At 41.8% G+C, this 17,482-nt stretch overlaps 1 long non-coding RNA gene across 1 annotated transcript in view; it reads left to right on the top strand.

Annotated features, from left to right (window-relative positions):
* Nucleotides 1-16,528, top strand: part of LOC146797501 (uncharacterized) — a 211,771-nt gene extending 195,243 nt beyond the window's left edge. Inside the window, exons 3-4 of the long non-coding RNA XR_014968993.1 lie at nt 14,887-14,973; nt 16,426-16,528. This is a non-coding gene — a long non-coding RNA (uncharacterized LOC146797501). The remainder of the gene's footprint in view (nt 1-14,886; nt 14,974-16,425) is intronic.
* The last annotated feature ends 954 nt before the right edge of the window (nt 16,529-17,482 follow it).

Below are 17,482 nucleotides of genomic sequence, written 5' to 3'. Positions count from 1 at the left end.
TTTAAGGATCCTCCATTGCATACATATTCTAATTTGATTGAATACCTACATCAGGTATCTCATTCTATGAATGAAGGGCAATACATGAGTGATAGGTAAACAGATCTGGGCTGAGGGTGGGCACTGTCCAGCTCGGATTCATACTCTGAGGAAGAGGATCCTTTCATACCCTGTGTTTGCAACACACCCACTTCCTCATACAGGAGGAAAGTGGGCTAGGCAGATACAGCTGTTGTTTCAGGGAGAGGCTGATTCCCTAACAGAAAAGTTTGAAGCCCGGTCCATTCTAAAATGCTGCTGGAAATTAAATGGAGTGGGTGCCATGGTGTGGAAAGTGCATGTGGCTTCATGTTGCACATGCTCCTCTCACTATTTTATGGTGTGTAAATTATCTTGGTGAGAGTACCCTCAATTCATTGCCCCTCCTGACTGCTTCCTCCATTGTCAGTCTAAGTGGCCAGATGTTTAGTGAACAAAACATTAGTATACAAATTTAAATAAAACATAATTGTTGTTCCATCTTATTGTTGAGTCTTCATAATTAGAATTCCAATAGCAGTCTTTGGTAAACTGGAGTAACATGGAAATAGTACTTTATTTAGAAAGCAAATAATGTGATTATTTTCTGCACACATTTATAATTTGAATGATGTGTTAAGTGGGCTCCACAATCAGATGGCTTTTCAAGCAAATGAATAGCAGAGCCTGATTTAAAAATAAATGCACATGAAAATCTTGAACGGGTTGGCACTCCCAAAAATGGAATAAATATAGCAGCAAAATTAAAGGAGGGATCACATCTACACGTATTGAAGTGTAGAAAATTAAGCCCATGACTAAGAGAAGGTTTGAAAGGACATGTGTGAGAGAGAGAGGGGATGGACAAAAAGGGAAGGCTTGCTAGAGAACAGGAGGAACAAAAATGGAACAAGGCTAGGATTTATTGAAGCCACATAGGAAGCTAGAATTTAAAACTCTTTCATTATTGTAGGAGGTGAAGAGTTCTGCCCTTCTCTGTCGCTTAAATCTGTTTTACAAGCACCAAGGATGTTGGACCCGATTCACAAAAGTAATCTTAGACAAAATCCTAACTTCAAGACTTTCGGTATTCACAAAAGGCATTTAGGAGTAGTAAAGTTAGGATTCCTTTTGTGAATTGGGCCCTTTTGTGAATTGGGCCCACAGCCTCTGGAGCTGAGGCGGAAAGCGTGATTCTCAGAAGTGGCAGTATTGATCCACAACCAAACACATAACAATTCATTGTGCCACCTGTTTCTCTAGTCTCTGTCTTACAGTGCCTGCAAAGTGAGCAGCCATATGAGTCACATTACTTAGTGAAATGGGCGTTCCTTACCAGTGAAGTCCTGGGAGTTTCAATACTCTAACAGCACAGGGGATGAAGGACTGAAATCAAGATAGCTCCCATTAATCCTGAGCAGAACATGTAAAACGGTAAAGCGAACCCAAATGCCAGTCCCATCAAATACTAACCAAGTGACAGCCACTCGAGGAAAAGACAAATAGTTTATCAACTAGCAGTATTAGACTGATAATTGCATGGATTCTAAATGGCCAAACTCCAATTCAAATTGTCCATTAATAATAGAGAACATATCTAAAGCATCAGAAAAGTATTTTAAGTGAAATTGATAAAAATGCCACAGACATTTCAAAAAAGACAGTTAGACAATCAAATAAAAGAAGGAGACTACAGAATTAAAATAACAAGGAAGAGAATCCCATTGTGAAAATTAAGATGGAAAACTACAAGATGGAAACTATAATGAAGAATTTTGAGGTTTGTGATGATTTGAAGAAATCCAATGTAACAACAGGAGGGCAGAACTCGTGGTTTGGAATCCATAAGGAAAATCACCACCTTCAAAGCCACATTGACAACAGGGTGAATAGACTCAGGTGCAACGTAAGAAGGAGAACTACGATTGGAAATCCCACAAAAAAGAGTAATAGTAATAAATGTCCTGTCAGCCTAGACAAAGCAGGTAATTTAAGAGGTGGTTGGCTATTGGAGGACAATCAGCATGATGCAGATAGAGATTCCCACTAGCCCGGAGGTGATCTCTTTGCCTTGACTGCAGCATCTGCACTGAAGGCAGAGAACATTGCTGAGCAGGATATATGTATGTTTCGCCTCGTCAGCAAAGGTTTTGTCTTTCAAAAATAGAGGAGAAGCAGAAAAATACTTCTGAAAGGTCCAAAAGCTTTGGAATCTTTCGAGAATAGAATAAACTTTTCTGTTAGTGAGAAAGAAAAAGCCATATAGTCTTTTTCTGATCCTTGATGAATTAGCTGCTGCCCAACTTATATACTACCCGAGATAGATTAGTTGGCTTACCCAATGTCTCCCATGATCGGTTTATTCTCAGGTCTGCTTTGGCACTGCTATTTACTGTTTTCACCTGCTTTCCAAAAGTGTAGATGCTTGCTAGATAAAAGGTCATGTATGTGGATAGGGTTTGCAGAAGTCTGGAAAGAACGTATGTTTGACAATTCTGCAGGCACTTGAACCCTGTTGTCCAGCATGTGGTAAAACCCCGTAAGTATTTAAGTCAGTCAACTTTATTTCGGTTTGACGAACCATAGAAGTGCACAATGCAAAGATATGTTAAATACATAAAAATGTATAAATATAGAACACATCCCAATGGCAGTATAAAATACTAAAAGGAAAACTCCAGTCATAATACATCAATTAAGACTATGCTGCCCCAAAAACTAAGATCATAATTAGCGGGACAAAAACCCCAACAAGAGAAACCTTGAAAAGGTGCTACTGAGGGATCCGCTATGTCACCGGGCTTTCTAGATTATTTTGTAATGTAACTTTAGACAGGTGAATATCTCCCATTGATTCCAATCATTATAAACATGTTTTGGCAAAATCTTCTAACAATGAGGGTCCTCGTACCAGAGATTTAAACCCAGCATTCCAACCCTTCATGTACACAGGAATATAAAAGGGAGATACAACCCTAAGAGGGTTGTGTACTGCGGCCCTAGTTATAGACCTTGCTCAAATATTGTGCAACAGTGGGTTAGATCATCATTGCCCTAACAATCTTGCCCATAGCGTTTTCTAACGACCCCCTGATAAAATTAACAACAGCAGTGCACATGTCAATGGAGGCCAATCAACACAAATATCTCTTGCCTTTTTAGATGTACAGGGATGTTGCTTTCTCAATAGTATTACAATAGAATAGAATGGTGGTCGTGGTAGCAGATTCTTTGACAGATTAATAGCACAAATGCATTCACCACTCTTATTTTATGATGCTCTAGTCACATTTATTTCAAAGATTGACAGGCATCTAATGCGATAGAAATTTAAGCATTAAATGGCAACACAGTTGCTCCAATAGACAGCAGTGAGATAGCTATTTACAGTGCTCTTGATGTGAGGGAAAAAGAGGATGGGATAGATGGTGGTGAGTCTGTGAGTGAAGGACAGGAAAAGGTGTGGTGACATATATACATCATTTATGCATGGAGTAAAACCTTTCCAGCCTAACATAGGTCAACTGTTCCTGTGTATAGACATAGCTCAAATATACATGCTATTCGTCATAGTTTATCCATTGAGCTTGTGGTAGGGTTGTATGTTATCAACGTTTCGACCCCAGAAGATGAGGGTAAATTGTGTCCTCTCGACAATGCTTTTGTGCTATTAATCTGTCAAGGAATCTGCTACCACGACCAGCATTCTATTGTAATCAATCAATCAAGATACTTATTAAGCACACTACATACCCGTGAGGGTCTCAAGGTGCTGGGGGGGGAAGGGGTGCTGCTACTGATCGAAGAGCCAGGTCTTGAGGAGTCTTCTGAAGGCCAGTAGGTCTTGGGCCTGCCGTCGGTTGGTGGGGAGGGTGTTCCAGGTCTTGGCGGCAAGGTGGGAGAAGGATCTGCCGCCGGCGGTCGTTCTTCGGATGCAGGGGACTGTGGCGAGGGTGAGTTCGGCGGAGCGGAGCTGGCGGGTGGGGGTGTAGAAGCTGAGGCGTCTGTTGAGGTATGCTGGGCCGGTGTTGTGGAGAGCTTTGTGTGTGTGGATGAGGAGCTGGAAGGTTATCCTCTGGTTGACGGGGAGCCAGTGTAGGTTTCTCAGGTGGGGTGTGATGTGGCTGAGGCAGGGGATGTTGAGAATCCGACTTGCTGAGGCGTTCTGGATGCGTTGCAGTCGTCCCAGGAGCTTGGCCGTCGTTCCTGCGTAGAGGGTGTTTCCGTAGTCCAGTCTGCTGGTGACGAGGGCCTGGGTGACTGTTCTTCGAGTTTCGGTGGGGATCCACTTAAAGATCCTGCGGAGCATTCAGAGAGTGTTGAAGCAGGATGAGGAGTTTGCGTTGACCTGTTTGGTCATGGAGAGGGTGGAGTCGAGGATGACCCCTAGGCTGCGTGCGTGGTCGTGGGTGTTGGGGCGGTTCCCAGTGCGGTCGGCTAACAGGAATCGTCCCAGGCCAAAGGGGTGTTTCCGAGGATGAGGACCTCCGTCTTGTCTGAGTTCAGCTTCAGTCGGCTGATCCTCATCCATTCGGCGATGGCCTTCATGCCTTCGTGAAGGTTGGTTTTGGCGGTGTGAGGGTCTTTGGTGAGAGAGAGGATCAGCTGAGTGTCGTCGGCGTAGGAGATGATGTTGAGGTTGTACTGTCGGGCAACGTGGTCGAGGGGTGCCATGTAGATGTTGAACAGCGTCGGGCTGAGGGAGGAGCCCTGGGGTATGCCGCAGATGATCTCGGTGGCCCTGGAGCGGAAGGGGGGGAGGCGGACGCTCTGGGTTCTGCCGGGGAGGAAGGATGTGGTCCAGTCCAGGGCCTTCTCTTGGATTCCGGCGGCGTGGAGGAGTGTGCGTAGTGTGTTATGGCAGACTGTGTCGAAGGCGGCTGACAGGTCCAGGAGGATGAGGGCCGCTATTTCTCCGTTGTCAAGCAGGGAACTGATGTCATCGGTGGTGGCAATGAGGGCGGTTTCGGTGCTGTGGTTGCTGTGGAACCCGGACTGGGATGGGTCCAGGATTCTGTTCTCCTTGAGGTAGCGGGTCAGTTGTTTGTTGACGATTTTCTCGGTGACCTTTGCCGGGAACGGGAGCAGGGAGATGGGTCGGAAGTTCTTGAGGTCCTTGGGGTCTGCCTTGGGTTTCTTGAGTAAGGCGCTGATCTTGGTGTGCTTCCAGCTTTCTGGGAAGGTTGCTGTCTTGAAGGAGATGTTGATTACATTCCGGAGATGGGGTGCGATGGCTGTGCAGGCCTTGTTGAAGACGTGGTGAGGGCATGGGTCTAGTGGTGATCCGGAGTGGATGGTGTTCATGATCTCGCTGGTGTCCTTGTCGTTGATGCTGGTCCAGGAGAGCAGGCGGTTGGTGTGGGTGGTGATTGTGGGGGCGGTGGTTGTCGGGGCGGACGTGGCGTTGAAGCTGTCACGGATGTCAGCGATCTTGCGGTGGAAGAAGGTGGCCAGCGAGTCGCAGAGGTCTTGCGAGGGCGGGATGTCGTTGGTGTTGGAGCTGGGGATGGAGAGTTCTTTCATGATGTTGAAGAGCTATTTGCTGTTGTGTGCGTTGTTATCTAGGCAGTCTTTGAATGAGGCCCTCTTGGTGGTTCTGATGAGTTTGTACTGTAGTACTGACCCAGGTCTGGTTGTTTTTCGAGGGTTACCCCATTAAAACTCAACGCTTTCTCAATAGTGGCCGCAAAAATTTGCTCTAGTTGTTTGGTAAAGTGCGCAAAATATTGTAAAGTGCAAAGTGCTTTGTTTCAACAAGTTTTCACAGGGACATTGGGATGAGTTGGTCTGACCACTCTTATTGATGTGGAAATGCTGCCAAAAAGTGCACTCTGCCTAACCGAAACCATGTCAGGTAAAATCTAAAGTGTTAGTTAGTACTAAAAACTAAATAAAATTGCAAATGATTAACCATAAAACTCTCCCCCACAGGACACATCATTCCAAAATGTTCCTGCAAACGCAGGTGACGATAGTTAGCCCTGATCAAAAACACTATTTTAAGGCTGTCTTTGGCTTTTGTGATCTTATTCTGGGGGTTTTCATAAAAGTCTCATAAACCAATCTCAAACAGTGTACATTTCAGGTAATGAAAACAGGGAGTCTTATCAACAGTAGAGACAGCAAGACAGTCCCTGATGATATCTTCGAATAGGTGAAGTCTTCAGCTAGCCAAATCTTTCCCCATAATGACAGAGGAGCAAGGCCAACACGGTCCACTATATAATCCAGCCCTAATTCAGAGTGGCAGACGTTTGTGGGTGCACTTTTCAGTACCATCAATTGTCTCCTGATAAAATTATTCTCTACAACTTGAAGCTTATTGCTCCTGCTATACCCCCAAACTCCTGCTCCATGAGTGGCAGTGGGTAGGCATTTTGCTTTATGGAGAGCTAATAGTTCTTTTACAGGTTATTGACCCAATTTGGCAGCAAACCAGAAAAGCACTTCTGAGGCTCTAACTGTCTGCTGCTCCCTTAAGGTCAATAGGGAATCACAAGTCAACTGAGAATTAAAAAGATACCCAAATACGAAAAAGGTTTGACTTTTTCTATCTCTTTTCCCTGCACCATAAAACGTTGTTGGGATCACATGCCATGATATATGATTTCTTAAAATTGATTTTTAAATCAAGTGATGTCATAAAATCCGTAAAAGCTTTGAGACTCATAGCAGTCCTTGCTAGCAGGACAATAGCATCAGCGTATGAAAGTAGTGGGACAAACTGCTTTCCTATCCTTGGAATATCTAACTTCTTCTTTAATAAAAATGCCTCTAGCCCATTTGTATCAATGAGAAGTACAAAAAGGTGCTAAAATGCAGCCCTGACGGACCCACTCGGCTGAAGCTATTTGCTGTGTTCTCTCCCCCTTAATACCATATCTTACCCTGATTGTTAGATTTGCATGTAACTTATGTAGAAGGGCAACCAAAGCTTCTTCTACTCCCATGTCTCCCATCATTGCCCATAAGTTTTCCTGATTGACAGTGTCAAAAGCACTCGATAAGTCAATGAAGGCCAGATGACTCGAACTCTATATGGACCTTGTGTACTTGCTGACAATCAGAGACAAGTTGAGATGCTGTTCAGTCATGCCCATATCCCCTCTGAATCCATATTGTGTTTTTCAAAGAATCTAATTTGCGGCTGACCCATCCTCTAGTCGTTCCAAGAGAACCCTACCTATGGCGTTGACTGTCACATCAATCAGTGATATTGGCCTGTAGCACACTGGTTCGTTTCTGTCCCATTTGTTATAGGCTGGGACCACCACGGCCCATTTCCATGTCGTAGGCAGTGGGCCATAACCGCCGCTTTAACAAAGTTAGTTCAAATCGGGGTCCACAAAACAGGGTCGCCCTTAAAAAAGTCCAGTGGCACTCTGTTGGGACCTGAAGCTTTAAGACAAGTGCCCTGTGATATTGCAGTCTCCACCTCTTCCACTGAGATTGACATACTTACCTGTGAAGAAATTCAAATTTCCTTCTCAGGGTTAAACTAACAAAAAAAGAAGTTGGCACAGAAACTGAAATATAAAAGAACATCTTTATTAAACTTAAAATGAGTGTGACTACGTCACCCAGAAGCCGCAGCAACTGAATGAGGCAGTCCAAAGAGAGCAGAGCACTGGGGCCTTATATATGTGAGGGTTACATACTCAGCATAAAAGAAAGGGGCAGTCCTGGCTCATGCAAGCATGCAAAATGCCAATATGGACATGCAAGATCTGCCAAATATTAGCCAATAGGAAAACATTCAAAACAAGGCATCATGTAACCAGAACGTCCCCCTTGAGTCGTGTTTTTGCCCAACCCCATAAGTCGATCAATGACAGCACCTATAGGTCAATGAGTAACGGCAGGACATGTTTGTGTGCTTCAAAGGACAACTTGCAAAATAGGATAATGCGAAGAAAGAATACTGAAGGCCAACAAATAGTTGGGACAAGGATTAGTCAGTATAGGCAGGGATTTAGTCAGTCTGGCTAGTTCCTGGAATTGGCTTCACAACAAGGAAGGGAAGGTTATTTAACACGTGGCAGTACAAAGGGCAAAAACACTCGGTTTACCAAGCTGCCTGAGTGAGGGCAATAAAATGGCGACAGAATACAGAATGGAGTTAAAACTGAATTACCTCACCTGGAGGGCTTGCTCTGGATTATGGATCATCTCCATCCCCTGTGTCCCAGGAACTGTTGACCTGTTCAGGGGATAAAAATTCAGATGAAACAAGCCTCCCACATGTCACCGGGGATCAGAAAATTCACCATGGACTAGTCTTCTGCAAACATCGAACAATTTAGAACTTCCCAGAATATTGTAGAATGCTTTAAGGACCCTGCTAATAGTAAGTCATTCCACGCCTTGTTCCTCAATTCCCCTTTTCTCTGTTAAATCATGGATTTGTAGGTGTTCCTGAGGGCTTTTACCCGCTCTATATCCTGGGGAACAGTGTGTAAGGCCTCTTTTTAGTCTTTGTGGGCTTTTGTACTTTCATTTTTAAACCATCACTTCAGTGGTAGGTTTTTTGAGGAGGTTCCTTTTTACCAGGCCCAAATAATTTTTTGAGCAAAGTGCTTCAAAGTCCTGAGTATTTAAGTAATTTCTGAAGAGTTTTAGATTTGCTGACTCTCAGCATATGCAATGGAAAGTCTGTCTTAAAGCATAGTAATATATATCGTATGCAAGGTAGGCATTTCAGTGTGGAACTACACAAACCACTAAAGGAGTCATCAAAAGCCCATTCACACTAAGGCTATACAAAGTAACGTAAACTAGTATAGCTTGGAATATTAGAACCAAAATATTGGGGAAAATTGGGATGGGTAACACTGCATGATTTTTCAATGTGAAATACATATAACTATGTTGAAAGCTACACATATTACAAAATGTACTCGTAGGTGCTCATAGCATGAGGTTTATTGAATTCAAAATCACACAAGAGACTATTAAAGTGTGTTTCACTGAAGACCAACACTAGATCTAATTTTGTATCATGCAAGTGCTGATATATTTACAATTGCTTTAGGGATGATCTCATTGCTGCGTGATACATCATAAATAAAAAAAGCTCTGCTACATTAGTCTGTTTGAGGCAAGATTTCACACAGCATTGTGTTGCTCAAATCTTATGAAACCTGCAATTGTTAGGAAGATTCTCATAGCTTGTGTTATTGAACTCGGAACTGTGGTCCAATTTATGGAAACTGATGTGAAGGTTTATATAATACACAATATAAAAATGAATCAATAAAGGTAACATTAATTCATAGTGTTACTTCTTAAAAAGTAACACATGTAATGAATACTTTGATAAACTGTACAGTTTAAATTATGAAATAAAAGAGAAACAGAAACTATTGTCACTACCATAGGTCTATGACTACCTCTCAAACATCTTCAGTACAAAAGAGGTGGCTATCACCTCTACTGAAATTCATTAGCTTTTTTAACCTCTTGGGTGTTCATTATTCCTGCAGGCTAAGGATGACATTCGTATTTCTTAAAATTCTGGTGAATATATTGAGAAGGACATGTAGGCCACCGTGGATATCTCCAGAAATTGCAAATATCTACTTCCTGTGGGGCGAACGGTTCACAAAATTCTACCCCACCAGTAAGAGGGTAAACTAAAGTATGTGAAAGTTATTTATTGATATTACTTTAATTTCTTTATATGGCAGTCAAATCTTCTGGTACTCATAGGGTTCTTGACTCTTGGTTAGCTCACACTGAAATATAGGGAGAATCAGGCTTAATCCTGGGCTGAATCCCTGATGTCAAAGAGATTGTGTGCATCTTTAACCTAGGAAATTTTGTACATCAATGTTAGGCTTTGGAGCATTTTATTAATTTCAGAATTAGGTAAGATTTTCTTAGTTTCCGGGGTTTCAAGAGTCTATGCCCTCTCATTTAACAGTGAGAGACGGTAAAGGATAGAACAGATAGTCTTGTGGTGTGAGTTAATTATGGTCTCATTGTGATGCATTTCACAAGCTTTTGGATAGGAATAACAGCAAACAGAGATTCGATTGTGAATATTCCTAAAGTGTCTAAGTTCATGGATGAGTTTTTTTCAGTGTATGGCATGCGTGGGACAGAGACCTCAAGATTCAGTATTCTACAGGAATACATGTTTGCAAACGTTAGTGCCTTGTCCTTACATACACTGTGGTATACAATTGAAGCAGAGGAGGGACGAGTCATTAGTCCTAACTCAATATCACTCAAGTCAATGGGCTTATGTTGTAAAAAGGAGCAAAACATTGTCATTTCTGGGAGATATGTACTGATGAAAGTGTCTCCAAGTGCACGCAGGACCGGGAGATATTAACCAGGGACGTTTTTGCAAACAGTGAGTGAGAGGTGGTTGCCATAGGTGCAAGGAAGTTGTAACCAGAAGGCTTGGTAGTTACACTTCTTAGCCTGCAACTTTTCTTGTAACAGGTCCATTGCAACTGCAACACACCAGTATTGCCTGTATTGCCTGTAAGGCAACTCCACACTGCTTCACAAATGCTCTGAATGAAGACTTGAAAATTGGTGGATAATTAGGCCTATCTATTGGTTCAGGGTGGAGCTTTGCTTAGCTATTCCTGCTAGGGAATAGATACTTATTGGTCCACAACCAGGAGCTCCTATAGGGAACTTCAGGTTCTAGAGATACCTTTAAATACAGGCTGGGAAGTTTCACTACTTGTATTACATTCAGGAAACCGAACAATAGTGCATTAACTTTGACTTTCTACAGTTTTTGGAAATTGGCACCTCAATTGGTCCTTATCTTAGATTACAATAGCAGGCACCTAGTAAAGCAGCGCAAATCAAAATGACATTTATTTTATCAGCCAGCGGGTACATGGTGCAGAGACTGAATATCGAGTACAAAATATCAAGTTGCACAAATATTGAGTCATTGATATCATGGGTCCAAAATATCGACCACAAGAATAACGTGGTTAAGAATATCGACTTAAGGTAAGTCAAATCAATTTTAAAAATCTCAAAGTGTTTAATATCATTTGTAAAAAACATAATTGTTAAAGATATCGTTTTTTATTATTGTTATGTGTTTTAGTATATATTTTGTATGTATGTGATTTTTTTGTAGAAGAATTGTTTGTATTTTTAAAATATGTGTTACATTTTTAGTAGTTATTAATTTTTTTATTTCAATTTTGCGCTTTTAGTTCTGTAGCGGGTTGTGGGTTTATAGGGGAATAGGGTGGGAAGTAATTTAATTATATAAAACATTTTTTTTTTAAAGTATTTGAATTTTGCGTTTTTAGTTCCGCAGCGGGTTGTGATTTTATAGAGGAATAGGGTGGGAAGCAATTTATTTATATGAAATGTATTGATTCATTTGTATTTATTAATATTTGTTTAATTGAGATGTTATAGTATTAAATGTGTAATTGTTTATTACCAAATTATTAATTGGTTGTTAATTATTTTAATTAATAATTTGGTAATTAATTATTGTAATTGTGCAATTAATTTGAGGTGTGTGTTGTGGTGTTTATAGGTGTAAAGTGTAGGAAGTAACTTATTTTTAATTTATGAATTAATTGGTTGTTAATTAATTTTAATTAATTTATTGTTAATAATTATGGTAACTGTGTAATTAGTTTTAGGTGTGTGTTGTAGTGATTATAGGAGTAAGGGGTGGGAAGTAATTTGTGTTTAATTACTTAATATATAGTTGTTAATTAATGTTAATTGTTTGATATTTAGTTTGGGTAATTGTTTATTTTTTGTGATGTTGGTTTACTTTTAAAGGGGTAAAGGGGGCCTGTTTTCACATGTTGTGTCTCTTGCACCGGGTTTTTTCCCTTGCTCCCGGACTTTACCCGTAAAACTCTGATGCAAACACTTATACTGAGCCGCCTGGATTACTGCAATGTCTTACTGGTCTCAGCCAATGAGTCCTAAATGCCCCCCCAAATACTTCCTCTCTTCCCCTCCTTCGCCAACTGCATTGGCTCCCAGTTCGGAAGCTGGTTAAATTTAAAATATGCTGCACTGTGCATAAGGCCCTATATAATATCAGCCTTTCATACCTTGTAGAGAAATTCACTCTCTATGTGCCCTCCAGATCCCTCCGCTCGGGAACTCAATCCCTGCACGTAGTTCCCTGAGTCAGAAGAACCAGGTTGGGTGATAAAGCTTTCTCGCACCTGGCCCCTCTCTACTGCAATCAGCTTCCCATTGACCTGAGACTGTGTTCGGATCATCTTCAGTATGCCGGGCGTAGTTTGTGTAGTCACGCTTCGCGAAGCTACGTGAAGATGTTCTTGCACTACGCGAGCTACGAGTAGCTTCGCCAGCGTGCGTAGTTGCTTGGGGCACCCGTTCGCGATGCCTTTTTCTTGTTCGGGAGCATGGTGAGCATGTTCGGGGAGCTGTTTGCATGCTCGGGGGATAATATCTCGCGATCTTACACATGCGGTCGCCAATGGGCGTGGCCATCTTGTTTTTCAATTGTCCCGCCCGCTCGCGATGCCTTATTTCCTGTTCCGGGTCGTGTATAGCGTGTTCGCGATGCGCATATCATGTTCTGGAGCGCATTTTACTTGTTCGCGACGGTTATTGCATGTTCGTGAGATATATCGCGCAAACTTACCCACGCGGTCGCGAATGGGCACGGGCATCTTGTTTTTCACTCTATGCTATGGTTCCGGGCCTACTTTTCTATCCTCCCTTAATCTATGTAATCCTTTTTTTAGTTATCATCTATCTCTCTCTTTCCCTAAGTTTATATTTTGCATTTTATTTCTACTTTTACTGTGATTTTATTACTTTTATTACTTCTTTCTTACTTCTTCCCCCTAACTTTTTTTCCCCTTCTAACTTTTCTTTTCCGTCTCCCACCCACCCCAGAACCATGGCCAAGGGCATATCTTCATCTAGCGCAAAGGGCAAGGGGCCTGTGGACAAGAGCCGCCTGCCTTGCGGCAGAATGCGTCCTGCAGGGGTGCAGGCCCGGCAACTTTTTGGTGAGGCGGAGGTGGCCGCACTTGTTTTTTTCTTTCAGCGCCACCTCCCCTTGACCTTGGCAGCAGGCGGCAGGCCCGGCTCCGGGTCCGCTACCCAGGAGCGTCACCGTCGGTGGGTGAAGGTGCGCTGGGCAGTGTTCCGGTGCTCAGGGGTCCGGCGCACCCATAATCAGCTGGCCCACCGGTGGTCTGACATCCTGGACCGGGAGCAGGACCTGTTGGACCTGCTAGGTGTCGAGGTCGTTGGGCTTGGTGAGTAACTTATTGTGTATAAATTAAATTTTTGACGAATAACAAGATTACTACTGCGTGCTACGCATTACTGGTAAATTACGTTCCAAAAATCAAAATCTTCTGTGATTGTAGGACCCAGGTGCTCCGTGCTACTCTTACTTGTTTGCAACTTTGTGCTAGCTTGTGCTGATTAATGTAAGAGTTTATTTTAGAGAACTGAAGTTAGGTAATGAGATTTGCTAGAGAGACTCTAGTCCTTCCATTGTCGTCCTGTGAAATAGCTTCTTAATAGAGTTGTCGATATATTTGGTCATCCGTACCGTGCCGATTCTACCAGGGACGGTTTTCTACCAAACCCTAATTATAAGAGGGACCAAATATATCGACAACTCTATTAAGAAGCTACACAAAATCCATGATAAGAGGACAAAGAATAGCTTCTAAATCGCGCACACCCTTTTCCAAGGTTGGCCAATACATATTATTACAGTCCATACAAGCAGATTGGACAACGAAAAATGAGTTTTAAGTAACCAGAACACTGCATTTTTTGAAAAAAGCATTAACTGGAAAAAGTAGTTCAATGTTATGGAAGAATATTCTTAGGACCTTGCAGACCACTGTCAAGATTCTTCCAAACAGTTACAGTGTAAACCACTGACTAATTACATCGATGGTAGCCCGCCTATATTTTTAAAAAGGTACAGACTTTTTATTGTGCTAAATTCTCGGGTGCTCTTTAATACATGAAATGAGAGTCATGAATTTGGTCTTGAGAAAGATGGAAATATAATCAAGCCATCGAAACGCGTCGACGCTTACCTTGTTACACTAATCTGTTCACCGGGACGACAGTCAACGAGTACTAAGCACAAAAGTACCAGGTTCTACGTCCCACATAGGGTTTTGACAGATGTGTTATACTTTTGATGACATATTGTGTTTGTCTTAGCTAGTGACTCTCATTTGTTCGTTTTTTAAAAAAATTGTTTGTTTTTAATTGATTGCCATGAACTTAAGTTGCTCATTTTTATTGTGATTTATTATTGATTCGTGTCTATTTCCTGTCTGTACTAAACAAATTTTGCGTTTTTAATGTATTGTGTAGAATTAATAAATGTATCAATCAAACCAGATTTTTATTAGTTTATAACTGTGTTTCTTTGTGTTCCTGTTGGCACGCAATACAATCCTCCTTAGTTTGAGATGAATGAATGAAACAACTGGGTTTGAACTAGGATATGCATGGTAAGATTACTCACTATATTATATCTTACTGCAAGCTCATTATTTGTTCCAAAAGGATACCCCTTTTGATTAAAAAACATGGAAATGCAGACTTAGTGAACAATTGGCCCATCTGGAATAGATGGTGTAGGTCAGGTGGTACTTACTAGGCTTTGTTAGTATTTGTAATCAGAATGATTATGGAACACTGGAGTGTTCATAAATAAGTAGACGATCCGTGAATCTAGCAAGCAGCCCAGTAGTCGATCCATCTGATTCGATAGGTCAATTTTATTGTAATTGTTGTTTCCTAAAATGTTTTTTGACTTATTTTTGCAAATAATTTATTTGTTTCACAGCACTCCTTAATGTTTGTCTCTTTCTTTATTATATTTTACATGATCATCAGCACCACCCAGGGGCAAGAAGACGGGATCCGAGTCGGCGGGACAACCACAAGACCGCTCCTCTACCGAGGCTCCTGCTGCTGGCCCCAGTAAGTCCTCCAGTGGTTATATTAATAATTATATTTCCCTAACTTTCACGGCATCTTTTTTCTCCGAACTATAAATTATGGTTCCACTTTCTAATTCTATTTTTTACAAAAGCTTCTTTGACCTTGACTATCTGTTTCCAAATTCTGTTTATCCCTGCCTCTAACTAAGTTCCTTCCAACTGCCTCTGCTATGACTCTCTGTACTACTACTACTACTATTATTCTGTCTGTAGCCAAGCTTGCACAGTTGCCCACTCTTTATTGAAGGTTTTCTTTGGAATAATAAAACACAGATTGACCAATAGCTCTAGCCACTGTGTCCTGTCCTTTGGGTTGTCCTCTTCTAGTCTTCTTAATGTTGAGGCTTTGACAATTCCCACAAACAAAATGCCCAACCAGATATTTGACTAGTATTTTGGATCGGATAGTACATACTGCTACTGTTGTAGTGATTCTGCAGAGCCACATACAGAATTATGCACAACAAAATAGGATGTTGGTGATGGGAGGTTGGACCTTACTCTTCACACCTCAGTCCGAAGAACCCACAATCCCTGACCGACTAGCTATAGTGTCTCACATTAGGGTCCCACTCCCGACCCCCCCCACGAAGAAGATAAACAATGATGATGACTGAGACAGACAACTCAGAACATAACACCCTTTTGCTCACTCACTTGTCTAAGTCCACCCCACCACACCAAATACCACAGAGTCTATGTGTAAGTTCAAAAGGTTTATTTGAAACAAGTAACAAGCTGTACGTTGTTATATGAAATTTTACTACAGCCATCGTCAATAAGCCAGCAAAAAGCATAAGATTAAAACAGCAAACATTTACAAGTGCAGGACAACAAGAACAAGACAAAAGATCTGTTGAATTCTGGAAGACCCCTCACCGTAGAACGTAGAAATACTGGTTGCATCATGCATCATAAGCTCTTCAAATCTCTGGTTTTTAGAAGGGAATCTTCCGCCTATTATATGAGAAAAATGCTGCAAGTTAGATAGTATACTGCTGAATGCAAGCATTTCGCAGTCATGGCAAAAAGTGTAACATGTATGTGGTGGCTAAGTAATACGGACTAACCAAACTCAATAACAAAGTGGCTTGGTTTTTGACCTCTTCACTTGTACGCAACCGTCATGTGACCTCAAAGGCGTCTACTGCACATGTCAATAAGCTACGAAGTATAATTAAATATGCACAAAAAGAGTAGTAGTCGGCATGATGAATCTAAAAGGGTTACACATGGCTCAGGCTAACTTTCAAAAGAGTAGAGTAGGACTAGATGACCCTAGAAACCATATCACTACTAGTGTCTGTCTACTTACTGTACTACTCTAGTGCTGATGTATGTTGTATTAACTTTTGTTTCAATGTTCCAAGTGAACACTAATAAAATAGGGGGAGGTTTCCAGGCATCTAAAAATGTGTAATGTTTTTTCTAGGCATACTACCAACCACCAGTGCCGGCGGGGTCAGCGGCGATGGCGATGCAGCCATTCCAGAGGGGGCGGGAGAACTGGCGGCACCTGCAGGAGCGACAGGGGGGGAGCCAGCAGCAGTGGCCGGCGGTGGTAAGTTATATTCATTACTTCTTGACATTACTACTAGATGGAAGTGTGTTCCCTACTTCGCTCACTGTACTGTGTGACTTATTAAGTTGTAGTGAACATTATACAACGGTTGAAGAAGACACCATTTACTTAGCATTAGCAATGTGAGTTGAGTAACAAATGGCCTCTTCTATCTGACTACAACTCCGCTGTGAAGGTTTTATGGAGAAGACAAACTCAGATCAGATGACCTTGATGGATGTGTTGAACAAAGAGGGAAAGAAGTGTGGAAGGACGGGCAAGATAAATAATATGACTGACTGGCAGAGAAGGATATGTTGGAAGCATGCATAGGTGGCTGATAGTAATCAGATCAGATGCATGGGTTGTTGAAGGATGGGTGGAAGGTAAAGGAGGATGACTGCCTGGGTGGGTGACACAGTATGGGTGGATAGTACTAGATAGCAAGAATCAGCGGTGTTTGTTTCAAACTCAAAGCCAAGGCAAGCAAGGAAGGAGCAGACGCATGGGTGATTGTTGGTGAAACCAACTAAGGTTTGTTAAGAGATATATAAAAAAGAAGGATAGACGTTTACTTTAATGGATGTATGCCTGGATGTACTATCATCAATAGATAGCATAGGTGGAGACTGTCACTGGAGAGTCTTACTTTGAAGAAAATGTAAAGGAAACTGCGTCAGAGTAGCAAAGCGGAGGGGAATATAAGTAGTATTTTCAGAATACAGTTGACTCGCAGTAGTTTGCAAGCACGTCTTATTATCTTCTGGCGGTCGCCAGTAGATAGTTATAGTTAGGACCGAGTTCCCATAGGAAATCTGAAAATTCTATTTTGAATAACTTTGGCGCCAGTTGACTTATCTTCTTGAAATTTTCAAAACTAATGGGGCGCTCCGCTCAGCTCCTACCCTGAAAGTCTCGGGGTGATTTG

The sequence above is a fragment of the Triturus cristatus genome, chromosome 9 (assembly GCF_964204655.1).
Source record: "Triturus cristatus chromosome 9, aTriCri1.1, whole genome shotgun sequence".
Classification (NCBI taxonomy): Eukaryota; Metazoa; Chordata; class Amphibia; order Caudata; family Salamandridae; genus Triturus; species Triturus cristatus.
The sequence above is the reverse complement of the archived record's forward strand: the minus strand, read 5'-3'. Positions and strand labels throughout refer to the sequence as shown.